At 38.1% G+C, this 16048-nt stretch overlaps 1 protein-coding gene across 1 annotated transcript in view; it reads left to right on the top strand.

Moving 5' to 3' along the window:
• The window catches only part of LOC124162493 (gamma-aminobutyric acid receptor subunit alpha-6-like), a 63935-nt gene that overhangs the window by 24369 nt on the left and 23518 nt on the right, over positions 1–16048 (top strand). The window lies entirely within an intron of this gene.

Below are 16048 nucleotides of genomic sequence, written 5' to 3'. Positions count from 1 at the left end.
TTTTCTAAGGAGTGACGGCATACGATTTCATTATTACAAATTAATTTTCATTACTTTATTAAATCCCTGTTATGAATATTTATGATGTAGATATTTTTTATAGGTGTTTTACTTCATTTTATGAAAAAACGCATAAGATAAGTGTCCTTCATTTCGTTTTTGTAAGGGCACCCAAACTCAATTTATGGATTCGTTTTCAGCTCGATCTCTGAAAATTAGTTAAAACATGGACGAAGTGTCCTATTGATGAATAGATGACACCGTTTTTTATCCCATTGGATTATAATTATATTATAATCCGCTCTGCGATCCGCCTTCGATTCCTTGCGCTCTTAGCGACGAAAAATCGAGGCCCTAGCCCTTTCGCAGGTGAGTTGATGACGCCACGAACTCATGCCGAGGGTGTCAATATCACTCATCGACCTTGTGCATTGGTTTCGCGTATGTATCTTTGTTCTTCGTAGCCTAAATGGGTAAATTAACCATAAATATCATGACGTCACCAACGCATGAAATGTGGATTGAAAAATTCACGTTGAACACTTGATCGAATGGCTGCATGTTGAAGACACCTTTTAATGGCGACACAATTCATTCCCAAAATTAACTCAATTTACGGAATTCGAGTCCGTTGGTCGATGATGACCTTTTCGACACTGCTAATCAGCCTAACAATCCCTTCCAGAATTTGCGGTCATAAACAGGTATTTATTTCTTTTGCTCGAGCCCACAGAAGGGGAATAGCTGTGTCTGGAGCAGAGGAGTAATTTGTAACGCGTTGATCGCGGCCTCCATCGGCGCCTCAAGTTTTTATTTAACTGCCCAAATATCATATTCTTGGAAGCAATCCAAATTTTTTAAACGCAGAGACAGGCATTTATGAGAATGGGAATTTATGAGAGTACTTATGTAGCGAGTTATTTAAAAGACATAAAGCATATAAAGTCCTTTTTTTAATAATAAACGGTCAATTTAGTACACTTAGGATCGCGTATTTTGAAATTATGAAGATGGTGAAAATCTACCAGTCAGTCGGAGGGGTCTTCTTCACACGAGATGCTTATATTCTGCCTCTTAATTCGAACTGAAAGAAAACCGTGAAAGCATTATCTATTTGGAGTTTTTTCGTACAGATTCTCAATTCCTTACGGATTAATTTATCTAATGGAGGTTGTAATCCGTAAGACAAAACTGTAATCAAGGAAGATACGGTAACAAATGAGTGCCAATATTACTCCTATTTAGTAGCCGATACTTGATTTTTCTTCGGAGGTTTATCATTTTTTCAAAATTGAAAATTATATTTTTCCAACAATCTTGCTTCTCAATTCCATATGACTCTTTGCAACACCCTGTTCTGCCTTTAACCAGCGCGAGCGACTTTCATATTCGAATCGCTTTTCATCACCACTCCGTTTGCTGACAGGTCCCACTCATTACTTCTGTCCCCATCCTCGCTCCTTTACCGATCTTCCTCCTTTGTTTTCTCACAGCTGTTCATCCGCAACTCATCCAACACTTTTAATTCCTATCCATCCTTTCCTATAATGGCCGCTTAACTTATTACGCCTCATTGCATGGACTTTCCTTTCCTTATTTCCTTTAAAAGCGATCTTTCTTCTTCTTTTGTTTCGTTCAGTACCTCCTCATACTCTTCTTACTCTTTTTCCATCCTTATCCATATTCCATACGCTTTCTATTCTATTTCTGCCAATATATTATATTTATTATACATTATATCCCATTCACCTAATGTCCACGCTTCGAATCCCTACTTGTTAGGTTTATCATACAATACATATTTTTATTCTTTGGTCCCAATGAAGGATAAAATGAATATGGTGTCGATATGAGTAAGAGCGCTTGACTGCTGATCGTAAGGACCCGGGTTTATATCCCCGTTGAAGATTTCGGACAACCCCAAAAATATCTTCGAAATATGAGTTGGCGTTAGGCATTGAATTTGTAAATTTCGCGACCCTGTAGCTTACCCTGGGGTGAGATCTACCCTCAAATACTCACCTGTGGGTTGAAATATTGAATGAGTGAGTTATGACAATCTTTCCCATTAATAAAACTAAAGTTAAACTTTTCGTCCAGTGATGCCTTTCTCACTATACATTCTTTTTTTATGATTACACACTCCTTGTCTGGCTTTCTTAGGCTGAATATGGCGTAATGACCGATTAAATTACCTACCATCTACTTGCGATGTTGCTAGAAATCGAATTAAGGCCAGTCATTGCCGTGATGTTTTTATTTGCTTGATAGTCATCAACTATCAACATCCCCGTGCTATAATCGTAGCCCAGTCTGATTGTTCTCAAAGGTTGAAATCTATTAGGGCAGCATTTTGAGGATTGTGATAATCTAACCTAATGAAACTATATAAGCTTTCTCCTGCTTTTTTAATATTGAAGATTTTTTTCAATGGAATCATTTCATTACGTTCTTGAGAATGACTTTTTAAAAATTATCCTCGTAACTTGAATTGTTTTTTATGTAAAAAATGTAGTTACGAACTGTTTCAGTGGCAAGTGAAAATTTCCATGACAGAATAAAGTAAAAATTGCGCGTATCTCATTATGAATTTTTAATTATATTTCGGCCCGGGTTCCAATTCTTAGTATCACCTTCAGTAAATTGTCATGGTTTCTATCCAATATTTAGTTATAAGCAGCAGAAAAAAGAATGCGGAAGTGAAGGGATCAGATTTGATTTTTTATTGCTTTTGTTATCGTGTTGACATTGAGGTATTTATTTCCGTAAAGGTGCATACATTTATGAATAGGTCTGATTTTGGATGCATTACTTTGTTAGCAGATACATATTTGTGCGCCAATAAGATAGCGAGTGTGCTGCATTTTAGCATGTAAATCGTCTAAAATTCTCGTGAAAAAATCCTTCTCGGCAGTTTCGTCTCACGCTCATTTCATCAATCATAGGGTGTGGAATTCCCGTGATCATTTTATGTCGCACTATAACTGAGTGTGTTACATTAAGTAGTAGTGGCCGAGTTGCCCTGTTCCACACACACTCCCCCGTACAACACAGCGCCTCCCCTTCTATTAGAGTCTCCCTCCTTGGCCTCCTGTCAACCGCGTGGTCTATTCTGGACCGCGCCACCCCTGATGGCGGATCTTGATTCGACCTGGCACCCCCCTCCGCTTCCCCTCCTTGATATTCCCCTCCCCTCCCTCATTTTACTCTCCCCCTCTTCATTCCCAGACTCCTCCGTCATTGCTCTCACACGGAAACACACCGTTTCGCTCAGTGATGGCGCTTTACACGATACAATGGCAATATTAGCGAGATATACACGGTGAATGATCATGCGAATGATTATGCTGAATGAGCACGTCATCATGCACAGGATCATGCGAGCAAAATAGAGCATGTTCTAATTTTTCACTGAATGATCATGCGCATGATGGTTCATTCGCGCATTTTTCCGTTACACACGGCGAATGATTTCATCGCATGATCACTCAGCATTATCCGTGTATAACGTTTAAAATTATCCGTCCTTTAAAATTTGTGGAATGTGTCCGAAGGCCTCGCCCAGGATGTGAACCCGAGACCCATCAGTCGGCAACGCTGCGCAAAAAATTAGCAATAAATTACCCGTTGGGAGCACTTGAAATGTGTTGAAATACCCATGCTTCAGGGACGGGGTTCGTAGAGATAAAAATTATTGCGGATATTTCCAACCGGCAGAATTCGCCTGTAAGGTTTTGCTCGATTTTGAATTTACGGGTAAACGTGGAACGAGGAGTGTCGCAGTCATTTTCGTTATGCGTATGCAATCCGTACTTTGATAGCTCAAAGCGTGAACCACGGAAGAAAACGTGTCGGGATGAGAAATAACAAGAGTGTTTGACATGGACTCGAGAAGTGGACTCCGGGAAAGAGAGCCATCGCCATCCCCTTTCACACATTCCAGACGAGTGGGATTGAGGCGAGCGCCATCTCAGCCACTCTTCTATTCATTCCGAAATCGCACACATAGTACACGCGATTTGCATTCATCCCTCTGGAGTTGGCCTGCAACTGCAGCCTTACTATAAACCGCTCTTTCAGCCAATCTTTTCCCTTCTCTTCACGATTGCCCCACAAGGCCCTTGGCACCAATCGTCCCATGGTATCCAGTCTATCTCTCCACTTGTGCTTTTTTCCTTCAACTGTGCCTTCCAATATTGGGCTAACCAAGATTTCGTGACGGAGAATTTAACTAAACCAAGTGTTACTTCTGTTACTTGTGATTCTGATTAGACGCCATCTTTCCCGTATGAAGAAGAACACGATGAATTAGTCGCGCGATGGAACACAGTAGCTAGGTGGGGAAGTTAATGGAAGGAAAATTTGATGGAAAAGACCTCAGAGGAAGACCAAGGGACAACAAAGAAAGAGTAGGACCAAGGGACAAGTGTCTAGGGCAGATGATCAACGATATGTGTAAGAAGTGCCGAAAGGAGGTCCAAGTACTGGCTTGGGAAAGATCTAAGAGAGAAATGGAGGATTGAAGTATGCATACCAATCTTATTGGGATTGCAGTGCTTTGAGCCAATATTTCGAAATAATCGGTGGCAATATTTTACCTGTTGATCATCTCCTCTATTGCACATAAAAATTCATTCATAATCTTTGCAAGTTTGTATTATCCTCTTAGAATAAAGAAAATTCTGATTATTTGAGATGGGTTCCAGTTTTATTCAATATAATACATACTTTTAGTTAAGCTGATTTTTTAATAATATTTCTCAGCATGCTTCTTTTAGTCGTCCCCTTGAACACCTTTTTTTTTTTGAAAAATCCAAATTACCGAAATAAATTTGTTTGCCGTATGCCTCTTTTCTGCACTGAGTATAAGCATGCATTTATTTAAAATAAGTGGAATCGGTGCAGGAACTTCAAGAGCAGAGTGGCGGACTTCGTCTCCGTTGTTGGGGCAACGCTGCTTTCAAGTTTCCTCGAAAAACAAAGTAACAATACGTCACTGGTTGTTAAGGAAGAACCGAAGTTAAAAAAATGCTAAAAGTTTGAATGCCTCACTAGGCAGAAATTATTACTGTTATCATCTCTGCTGAGATCAAATGCTCGCAAAATTACGTCTCTTTCGTCAACAATCAAACGCCTTGCATCTCCTATAAAACGTGAATGGTGGGAAAATCATTTTAATATATTGAAACGTAAAATTTCATTAGGTAAAGTTTCGTGATATATTCTTTAGTGCTGATGATTTTTAGTCTTTCTCATGACCCTAATACGAAGTAACGCAAGTTGTCAATGAAGGTTTCTCAATTGTTTTAATACATATTTAGGATTTAGGACTTTGATACATCCATAGAATAGAAGTCATCATTAAAACGTTATTTGGCAAACTAGGATTTCGTATACTCACTTATTCGATGGTATGCTTTTAAATATTTATCATTTAAATGTACATACTACCCTATTTAGTTACCTTAATCTGCGTTCGATAGGGGAGTGCAGATACCAACCGTTAAAACATAAAAGAAAAGGAGATGCGTATACTACATCTACATCCACATACTACGCCGCAAACAGCCTTAAAAGGCGTGTGGCAGGGGTTGTTAGGACACTAGCCGTCCATACATAAAAAGCAAATGCTTAAACAAGCATACGACTACCTTTTATTAAAGTCCTTTATAGTTCGGGGGAAAACGAATTCCAATATCCGTTCGGCAAAACATCTCTCTTAATTTATCACTTCTATCGGACCTGGAAATATAGTGTCCTCTCCGTGTATCTCTTAAAGATATCCATTCTCAATTGTTCAAGCAATCTAAGCCTAGCGCGCAGCCTCCGAGTCTCCAGCGGCCCCCGGCCTAATTCCCTCAACATCTGGTTAACGCTGCCTATACGCCCGTAGCAGTTTTTAACGAACCGCGCAACTTTCCTTTGTATTTTATTCAGTTCGCGGATTAAGTCTTTCTGCACCGGATCCCACAAGCTCGCTGATTATTCAAGGTTTGGTCGAAGGAGTGCTAAATAGCACCTTTATTTTACTTTCTCATCCGAAAATCTTCCCATAATACGCTTGTAACTACCAGGTACTGCACTTCGTCTGTTGCCTTTATGTTAATACCATCCCCAGCATAAACATGGTTACTATAGTTGGACAAACTCCGCAGAAAATATTCGGCGCACATTGCTTAGATTAAGTTCGAGTCTCCACTCTTGGCTCCACAAATGAACGTTGTTTAAAAATGATAGAATTTCGAAGTCAGAGTGATCACTAATTTCACGTTAGAAGGCAGCGTTTTCGGCAAATAAACGTATTTTATGCTAATACGGGAACAGAGGTAATTCATGAGTACAATAAACAAAGAGGGTCGATTACGCTACCTTAAGTGACACTTGATGTCACTTTAACTATACTTATCAGAGCTGATTTCGCCAAGAACTACTCTTTGCTTTAGATCATTCAGTACCTAAGTGTATACCACTGTTTCGTTTAATCCGTACGACTGTAATTTGTAGAAACGCTTATTATGAGGTACCGTGTCGAAAGCTTTCTTAAACTCAAGAATTAATGCGTCGACTTGTCTTTTCGATTCACAGATTTGAGAACATCGCGAAGATAGAGCGCGAGCTGTGTTTCGCATGATCTACCTTCTCGGAAGAAAAATTCTACTCAGTCGCATCTACGATTTACTTAATTTTTTTTTTTTACAATGAACATACGAAGTTCACTGTGCATATATTAAAGTCCTTTATTAATGTTAATTGGGGAAAAATGAATTTCTATACCGGCCGTTATGCAGAATATTTCCCATAGTTGATCGTATTTGTCGGACCTAAAAAAGTGGTAAGATTCTACGATGAAGTATTTTGTCGCTCTTAAAGATATCTATTCTCAATTGCTCAAGCAATCTAAGCCTAGCAAGAAGCCTTCGAGTCTCTAGTTATTCCCTCCTTAATTCGAGTTAATGTGTGTAATTGACCAGGATTGAAATTTTTATCGAAAGATTAAAATAAATGTTGTAAACTGTGTAAAGTAATACATGTTTGAAATCGTATGAGATTGTCCCAAATCTTTAAGTATTAACTGGAAGTGGAAAATGAATTGAAAAAACCATTTAAATTCTAGTCCATACAAATGTTCCTATTTTTCTGATTACCTTTCACCATTTCAATCTAGTTGCAAAATCTCAGTTATTACACTTTTCGCATGCATACTTTGTGTACACCATCGCTGCAATCTCTACTTAGAGCTATAAATTGGAGAATTTTTGATGTCGAGGAATTTTGATTGTGGTCTCTGACAATGCGTGGAAAAAATGAATTTTTTTAACACCGGATACCTTTTTGTCCAAATCTCAATGGAGCCTTTTATTAATTTTTCAGTGTTGATATTGAGATGATGAAATTCACCTCCTATAATATTCGATTCGTTTACTAAACGTGCATGTAGAATATTTTAATGTGAATTTCACTACAGATGATGCAAGTATGTACCCGTTTAAGTTGGTTCTATTGGAAGACAACTGCTTTACTTATAGCCTCTCATCATTATCTCACTGAATTTCTGTTCTCATGTTGGCAAAATACACACTCTCATATCCATGAACATTGTTCCTACTTTATTAATTACTCTTTCTTGAGGAGTTGGGGAGTAACTGTGTAAAAGTAATTGAGTCTCAGGTAACGATTTCATTTCATTTAATTTTTACTCGTAATAGTCACATTGTGACTGTTCATTTTAATCTACTCATGGGGGCTATAGGTCCCCCTCTTCCCCAGTGGTATCCAATTTACACTTGGACCCATGAGAGCCCCCTTGTCCTTGTCCTGGATCCTCCTGGAAAGTGGACGGAGGGTAATTTCTCATTTCCTTTCGTCAATTTGAACATAATAACAGCTGTCAACGTAGTCATTGTTTTTATTTCCGCGAGATTTTCGCTGCGTTTTTTTGGCTCGCTTGGTTCACTGCATACACTAGGTTTAGGCTTATCACTTCCTCATTTCCCTCGCGTCTTGTTCGAGGTGGAGGCGGTCGTACGTAAGCGGGCTTCGCGTCAGAGTGAACGAGTGCGCCCCATTTGACGGGGCTCGTGTTGACAAGCGTCGCCCGCCCATCGAATGGGACCACCTCGTCGCCTCCTCCCTCTTCGCTACGTCACCCACCCTCCCTCTCCGACCGCTCATCTCAACATCCACGCTTTTCATTGCTTTCCATAACTCCAAGTATTTAGCTCATAGCCATTTTACTCTTGAAAACTCCCTTTTGAGTCTTCCGAGAGCTTCCGAGCATCACATAAAATCATGTAAATTAGATGCTTCATATTTCTTGCTATCCCAATTTTTTAATTTTTTTAAGACCACTTTTGGATTTTTAGGCATTTTGTGCTTTTAAATCTAAATTAAATACCATAATATATTATTGTGTAAATGAAAACTGATGCTTTTTTCACTGATACTTCTATTTTTGGAAATATTTCTGCAAGATTTTAAATAGAGATTCTTTGGATTCCTCCGCGAGAAGTCTGTTGCAACTCTCAGTATTCTTTATTGTGCGCACCAATGCTGGAATCGATAGCGGATTTCTTGTCTTCAGTCTTTCAGTAAATAATTTTGGACGGATTACAAGTAATTTACTTATTCAGCTTTTCTTCTAAAATATTGAATTAGATTAGAATAGGTAGTATAGAACATGAAATTAATTATTCCGGGACAAGTGTGTAACCCTGAGGAACATGCATGATGATAAATATATAACAGCAAAAAAATTGGGCGTACAATATTAGTATTCACACGATACATCGTTATCACAGAATGGGACATAATATTTGACAAAATATAACAAAATACTCATCAGCGTGGCACGCGAATGAATGCACACGAAAAACATCTCATTTTATTAACTGTAAAACAAAAGTCAGTTCACTGACAATATTATGTATGTGGTGATCTCATGATACTTCGTATATTTAGCTGGCGTCACAATTAAATTCGAGAGAACGAATATAATCATTATATTTAATTATTGTTTTACAATGGAATCTGATTTTCTTTGGCGACGCATCTTTTTTTTTAAGCCGGCTTCGGTGTCGGCGGGGTTAAGTCGCCTGCCGGAGTAAGTAACCGGAGGTCACGGGTTCGATACCCGCCTGTTAAGGTTGCACCTACTCAGAGAACGGATAATCGTGTACTTTTAATTGTTTAATGTGGTGAAAACCCCGTTGTAGAGACCAAGTTATGCTGTTTTCCGTGGTGTGTCAACAAGTAAATGAATGCCTCAGAGTGGACGTGCGCTCAAGGTGGTTGCGAGTGCTGCTCATGTCAGAGGCCGAAATTGAAACCATCACCGAACCATGTATTATTGTTGGAAATGGAAACCGTGAGCAAATTTTATGCTTCACTATGAATTTAATTGGAGTATTGATATTTCCTGTTTGAGAATTTATTGCAGTTAAAATATTTGATCAAAACAAACAACGAGTTAAGCAGGGCCGAATTAAGGTCGTCAATTTTTGGAGGTTCATTACTTTCTTTGGCACCTCGGTGTTATTGCTCTGTGATAACGCGAGGTCTGTGTGAGATACGTGCAGGTAAGGGGATTTTAGAGATTGATTAATAATTACAAATAATTTTTATGCTGATGGTGAAGTGGTAACTTTAATAAGAGAGCCACCTTAAATATTACTTTTTCCAGTTTTTCCAAAAAAAGGGGGAGGCCGCCCTCCCCCTGTTATCCACATCTAATATTCATTAATCCAATTTTTGGAATCATACTATAAGAACCGTCAGACCTATCAGTCTTCGCGTGATCTTAGAGTTTTCAATATCATTATTCGTCGCATGCATAGATGTCGATTATATCTATTGGTTATGTAAGCTGTGTGAAACTTTTATCCGTACTCCAGGTGAAACATAAATTAGTGCGATTCTCTGCCTCTGCTCATAAGAACTAGTTGGATGGAAATTGCAAAATCCGAAACCGTGTGATGCATGCTATAAATGATTGACTGATTCTGATCACATTTTTCCTGTATGTGTAATATATGTATGTATAATAATGTGCATTTGTGCACTTTATTGAAAAAAATATTTCCAGCATGGCTAGGAAGAATTTGGAGTCAAACGAAACCTATTTTATTTTTTTATTTTTTACCCTAACTCTTTCATATTCCATCATAATATTTAAGGTGGGGTACAAGCCCATGTTATTATTGCAATATTGTCCTCGGAGTTTTAGGTACTTCGCTACAAATACGCCATTCGCGAAACAGGGAAAAATAGATTTTATCTGCATCCACGTATTACCCCTTCAGCCGCCTCAATCGGTTGATGGCAGGAGGTGATAGGACGCCAGCCGTTTGCAAAATAAAAAGATTGCCAGTACCAAGTTGTCCGGTCTGGTGCCGCGTCTCCTGGGAAAGCAATTGTGAGGCGGCAATTAGGAGAGGGATGCGATAAAATCGAGAGCCCAAGTATAGCATAAGAGAAGAAAGGGTGGGCGCTTTAAGAATAGCTTTGTTGAGCGAACAAGGAGGCTGTATTACAGCGCAGAGGCCAAGAAGCCTTCCGACTTTTCAGCGATGGCATCGGACACGGGGTTGGCGTGACATCCCCTCAGCGAATCAATCAGGAAGAGAAGGAACAAGGGGGGTCGGAAGGAAAAGCGAGAACCTTGGATAAACACAAGGCCTACAAGTGACAGAGATTGAAGCCCCGCCATATTGCTCTCCCCACACAAAACACTAGCGGTTGCCACAGCAACGAGGGAGAAACACAAAGTTTTTTATTTCTGAGTTTCAGCCGAAGAAATTTACCGTAACTTTAAGGCGAACATGGGCGACTTTGGTCCTAGTATCTTCCTCTGGCCCAAAATAAGAAAAGTATGAAATGATTCAGATTCAGCCTCAAGACAAATTTGCATGGATTATATTCCGAATTTTTCGCATTACAGATACATCACTAAGGCAATTACGTGTGGTTGGAGAGTCGCCTATGCCATGAGAGAACCTAAAAGTGTCAAGACAATTCCAAGCACGCTTATTCTTAACTTGCCAAACTTTCAGTAAAAGAGATGGTTCTGAAACACTTGCAACTTTGGTATTCACTTATTCAAACACACTTTTTACTCCTTCAAGTGATAGAGTCCTTAATAATTTTCGCTTAGTTAGGAAGAATTTGCAAAATAAGTACTACACAAGAGCTGGGAATCTCAAATTTACGACCTAATTTGCACCGACCTTTTATCCAATCCCATATGATCATTACTTGGAATTTTTGGTTATTTTTAACATTGCTGTAAAAAAATATCATCATCAGCATCATCCTAGAACCTCACTCCAGTCCGACCAAAGCTATTACCTAATAGAGAGATATTTTGCTGATTGTATAGGCATGGGCATTTTTTATTCCCTCGAACAATGAACAATGGGCTTCAATAAATGTTAGGCGGAACTTCGTTTGAAGAGCATTTCCATATTTTTGCTAGCTGCTTGTGTCCTAAGGCCCTCTGCCACACACTTATTACAATGGCTCATGTATTGCAGTTGTTTCGAGTTCCCTCTTAACAGATTTGCTTCACTTCTTTTAAGTATCCCTTGTGTAACAATCCTATGCATCTTCTCGTCTGCAAAAGCCTTCGTTATCTTTGTATGAATTTCCAGCTTCTATCCCTTAATTGGCATACCATATTCGCTTTGGAATAAACGCAATGGAATATGTTCCGATGGTGGGCCTTGTTTACGATGCCAGAGCACATGGTAGAGGACGAGTTGGCCCACGAAGGAGGAAATAGCTCAGCATTGGATGTCGTCGGGGGAATATTTTTGGCGACTGGAGCGAGCGAACCGTTTCGTAATAAAAGGTGGAAATATCCCCTCACTCTCTTTCCCTTCCTGCTCCATCCTATCCCAATTAATGCTCCCATCGGATCAAAATAACTCGCGTTTAATTTTAACTCTCGTGGCATTTGATTGCACATCTCACGCGATATTTTTTTGAAATATTTTCCGGGGAAATAGATGACTGTTTTTCGACGCTTTAATCAGATTTTGATACCATTGGCCAAAACAGTGTCACAGGTTAAATGAATAATTGTTTCATTTCATTTTTCCATGTTTCAAATCTTCAGATAATAATTCAGTGTGTATGGAGAGAAATTATTTTACTTGCATCTGACTCACAAACCGTTTAACTTGCTTTGTTATTACTTAAAACTTATTTTTTTTTTGGAAATAATGTAATCAAGTTGAAATTTTTAATGAATTGCTTTCAAATGAAATTAACTTGAAGCATGTAATTGCCACCAGAATTAATTTGCGAAGAAAGAACATTGATTGAATGGCCGTTTTTCTTTTCAGTCGCATGATTCATATTTTTTTTCAAAGTAAAATAAATATTAGAGAATGATAGGCTTCATTTTATGCATTATACTTCTACATGATGCAAAACGGTTTGCTAATTTCACTGTTTAGAGAGCTTTAGTCATAATGAAACCATCTAGGCAAAAGATAAATGCAGAGAAAGAGAATGGTAGAAAATCTAAGGTATGCATTTTGCTCATTCCATTTAGAAGTCGCAAATATGAATGGTAGACATGAAGAAATGTCTCATAATTGTTACCACAATAGGTGTGTGATAATTTCGTAACATCTGCGCGTTTTGCTTGCTTGGCCGTACATATTTTAGTTCGTTGTCATCAAAAGAGTATGTGAAGGCACGGTTTGCTCAATTAGCCTGTGGCGGTCTCAGTGTAACAATATTTGACTCTTGCAAACCTATTCTATACTCTATATAATGTTCGCATATTTACTCTTATAATTCTCCGATCACATGAACAGCGATTATATGGGAACTTATATAATTCTGCCATCCGCTGTGTCAGATACCTAAAATGCTGCGGGGAAACGCCCGTGAAAGGGCAAACGTAATTGTACGTTATTATGGAATTCTGTCTTTTTTACTCTGAGATTAGTTTGACGCAACTCACAATTTATCTTCTCTATAAGCTAATATTTTTACACATGGGGATTTCTTATCTTTTACATCCTTCAATTACTCCATACAGTTTAGCGTAATCATTCTTTTTCTTCATCTTTCTCCTCCACTTACCTTTCTACTTTTGTGTTCAACAGAAAATCATTTTTATCATTTGGGTGATAAAGTGTGTACTTACGACTTCTTCAAATTTCCATCAGTCATCTCTTAATATACAATTCCCTCATTTTTAAATTGGTATACCAGATGTATCCTTTGTATTATTTGATGTAGATGTCTGTACTTGCCACGGAAGTATGGTGATATGGAATTCTTATAACACTTCTACACAATACCTCATTTTAAATGTTTCCAAAATTTACTTGTCCGCTGCTGTCATCAGCCGTTAGGGGTATTTTTTTGTCATGTAGAAAGGTGGCCCAGGTGTTCGTTTGATGAATTATTTCCCTTCTTCTAAGTTCCAGTAGAATATATAAGGCGGAAAAGGGATTCCGCAAAACAAATCTTATGAAAATTGACTATATAACCATAAAAAATACTGTTGTAAATGTTTAAGTAAGTAATGTCTGGAAATGAGTAATCCTGGCCTCTTCATGTCAATAGAACTGCCTCTATTTATCTTGTCATTCAAATACTATGCGTTTACGATTTTTCAATGCTTCAAGCTTTATCAGTGCTTAAAAAATACGCAATTTATCTTTAAAAAATCGATTTGAATTAATATGTACATGTCAACATGTCGGTCCTCTTGGGTCTAAGCAGCAAAATATCATCGCTTCCGAATTGGCGTTGACCTTTCTGTGTTACATGAATCATATTAACTTACGAAAGTGTTAGAGATCATTTATCATTGCATCATAATGGATTCCCTTGACTCCTTAACTGCTGTCGTTAGCCATAAGCGATATTATTTTGCCTTGGAGAAACATGGTGTAGACATGGTGTGATTGATGAATAATTGATATTGCCTTCACGAGAAAATCATTTGTATTATTAGGATGGATGAGTGTGTACCTGCGATTTCTTCAACTGTTCATTAGTCTTCTCTTCTTCGCATTCGCTCATTTTTCACTTGGTCGATACATTCTCTTGTTATCTTACTTTGGTGGATGATTACGTATATTCCTCAGAATAATTATATAAACACAGGAGGCCAGATATGTTGATACATATTGATTATTGATTTTTTAGGCATTGATTACGTATTTTTAAGCCCTAATGAAGCTTGAAATATTGAAAAAACGTGAGGAAATATAATTCAAACTACAAGAGTAATAGATGAAAATCCGTTAAAGTGAAGGCGTCATGATTACTTATTCACAGGGATTTCTACCTGGCACATTTAAAAGTGTATTTAAGTTTGTATGTTTGTTAGTATAGATCTCTTTGATATTGTATCGAGCAGGTGGATCGTTGACTAATAGCTGTAGTTTGAACATATGCTTTCGAAAAACATGAAATATTAGTCATAATCATATCATCTCAATGTATATGAAAACATATTTTTCTTTCACTCAATCATCATTGCATTTGAAAATGGTAAAAACGAGTCAGGTGAATGATTGTCATTCTCAAAAGTGGTTTCCACCGCGAGCGGTGGATTTGTTTTCTCCACCCAACCTCCCCTTTCCTATCTCGAACCTCAACTCCCTCTCCGCTCCACTCATTGCTCATGGCGTCCTCTGACAGAGCAGCAATTTATGACCTCTTAAAACCAAATGGTGCATAAAATGCTCAGCACATGTTCTTCCTCCGCTCGAAACATGCAACAAGGGAATGTCTGTCGCCCTTTTAACTATCGCCACACACTCTCTCTTCCTCTAACGGTCGTATTTTGTCATTTTTGTTGTCTTAATTTATGTGATGGAAACTTTCATTGAATATAGAGTAGCTCTTTTTGACATTTTTCTGTGACTCAAATATAAAAAGTACACCCTAGAAATTACCGAGGCAAAATCTTCTTCTTCGAGGCAAGGTCTTTCTTCACAAAAATTAGAGCGAGAGTATTACGGAACTGCCACGTCTTTTCATGAAGTAATACTAGAGTATGTGTTGAAGGGGGTGCTGACGGGTTGAAATTGTATGAATAGTGTTTTTCCTGGTGAATCCATCTGTACAATATGGAGGATTACCAGCGTGCGCAATTTTCAAATTCAAGACAAATGAGGTGCAGGCCTTGTTTATATTTCAGCCAGTTTAAGGGTACAATACGTTCCCATTTTTTCGTGTAAAATGTTAGAATTGTTGTTTTAATGGTGACTTTCACTTTATTGTTAACTTTACTTCGTCCAGGTTTGTTAAAAGGTATTAATAAATAAAATAATGGGGATAAGGAGTTCAAATGGGAGACATTGGCAAACTTGACGGAGTATTTTATGCATTCTAAAATATCAAGTTGTTTGCCGAATTAAAGGCAGGTAACGAGTCTCGGAAGAGGCCGCACGAGTGTTGACATGTTCATGACAATGAAAAAATCCCAAAGATGCATTTAAATAATGCTTGAGGCGTATTTCTAGAGTGATGCGTAATGTGCGATGCTAATGAGGGCGTACATACACGCCACTTATCTTTATTCTCATACGCTTTTTACCGCTGCGTTTTTATAACGGTTTTAATTGCATTTTTTGGGCTTGCCAAATATGTAACCACGTGATACTTCTAAGGGCAGCTCTTCATTTTCTAATGAAAACATATTTATGCAATATTATTGCATGTGAATTTTGGCGAAGAGTTTATTACTAGCGTTTCCCATATAATAGTGTAATAGTGCAGAAGATTAGTGCCTAAAATATTTGTTTTTCATAAAAGCTATATTGTTATAGTAAATGAAGAACTGCAGAAAAGCAAGTACCTATTATAGAAAAAGGATGTATTATCATACCAATTCTACGCTAACCATTCCGCCAAATCCTACAAGAGATAACGTGAGTGATTACTATGCTCCCAACACCGCAGACTCTATACATACGTAGAAAATCACGTCTCAAGCAGTATATAAATACATTTTGGCATTTTTTCATCATAAGGCTCTGAGAAATGTTTGCTGCGATCCACGTGGATCTCTGTATGA

The sequence above is a fragment of the Ischnura elegans genome, chromosome 7 (genome assembly GCF_921293095.1).
Source record: "Ischnura elegans chromosome 7, ioIscEleg1.1, whole genome shotgun sequence".
Taxonomy (NCBI): Eukaryota; Metazoa; Arthropoda; class Insecta; order Odonata; family Coenagrionidae; genus Ischnura; species Ischnura elegans.
Note: the sequence above shows the minus strand (reverse complement) of the source record. Positions and strands in the feature narration are given on the sequence as shown.